Raw genomic sequence first — 1,100 nt, 5'->3', positions numbered from 1 at the left:
TTGATTAAACCTTTCCCCCCTTTATAAATAAAAAATTTCTACGTTACGAAGAATTTATCTTAAAGATCCCTCCGCATTTCTTGACGAATATTCACGTAATATTCACATAAGGAGGGGATGGTCAGGAAGTAAGGGGTAGGAGCTGCATCGTTACTATGGCAACCCCGGATACCCGGGACCAGAGCTAATAGTCGCAGCATGCATAGGGAATGGACAAAACGTCGCAATTCTTTAGAAAGTGATCTTTGACATGTTATCATCAGTAAGTTGTAGACGACATAAATTTGCAATGAAAATTTTTACATACATCCCTGATTTTTCTTGCTTAAATTTGATTATTCAGATTATTAGACTATTTATATATATTTATTTTTTAATTCTCAAATTTTTAAATTCTTAAATATTTAGATCTCAAAATTTTACAGCCCTTAAATATGTTTGTAAACACTTGAATGCTCAGACTTTTCAATCCCTGCATCTTTAGACTTCTTTTTGAATCTTTAGATATTTTTGCTCTTAGATCTTTAGATTCTTTCCATGTACATTGTATTAAATTATCATCGATTGCTTAAATAATAAGTAGCTCTCTTTAGGATTAATATCGCTTTTTAATAACGAATTTCTATCATTATTAACTAGTAATATAGTAATATAATATTTAATTCTTATAGTTAATTGACTTGTTAATAAATATTATGTTAATGAAAATAGTAAAAAAATAAAAATATTTAAAAAAATTGGAAATTATATTTATTTTATTGTTTGTATTTCTTTACTAGAAACTGTTGAATCATTTCCTTTTATAAAATATATCTTTTCTCTTTCAAAACAATTGAAGAAACAAACACAATGCAATTAATTGCATTTACCATAAGAAGTATCTTTGATCGAATCTTTTTATGGAACAAAACAATCTCACCCAGCACAGTAGAATCCATGGTTATCCTTTCACTCTTAGAAAAAATATGAAAAATGTATTCTCGCAATATCTTCTTCGAGCTCTTTTTTCAATCTTCCTCAATTATCTTCTTGAATGATTTGCACTATAAAGACAAAGACGTTCGTTAAAAATAATTATTAATTAATAAATTATTAATTAT

The 1,100-nt window shown here is 27.2% G+C and overlaps 1 protein-coding gene across 2 annotated transcripts in view; it reads left to right on the top strand.

The window, feature by feature from the left end:
- Window positions 1–1,100, top strand: part of LOC108691815 (Kv channel-interacting protein 2-like) — a 4,556-nt gene that overhangs the window by 1,369 nt on the left and 2,087 nt on the right. The gene's annotated exons all lie outside the window — the stretch shown is intronic.

The sequence above is a fragment of the Atta colombica genome, unplaced genomic scaffold (genome assembly GCF_001594045.1).
Source record: "Atta colombica isolate Treedump-2 unplaced genomic scaffold, Acol1.0 scaffold52, whole genome shotgun sequence".
Taxonomy (NCBI): domain Eukaryota; kingdom Metazoa; phylum Arthropoda; class Insecta; order Hymenoptera; family Formicidae; genus Atta; species Atta colombica.
The sequence above is the reverse complement of the archived record's forward strand: the minus strand, read 5'-3'. Positions and strand labels throughout refer to the sequence as shown.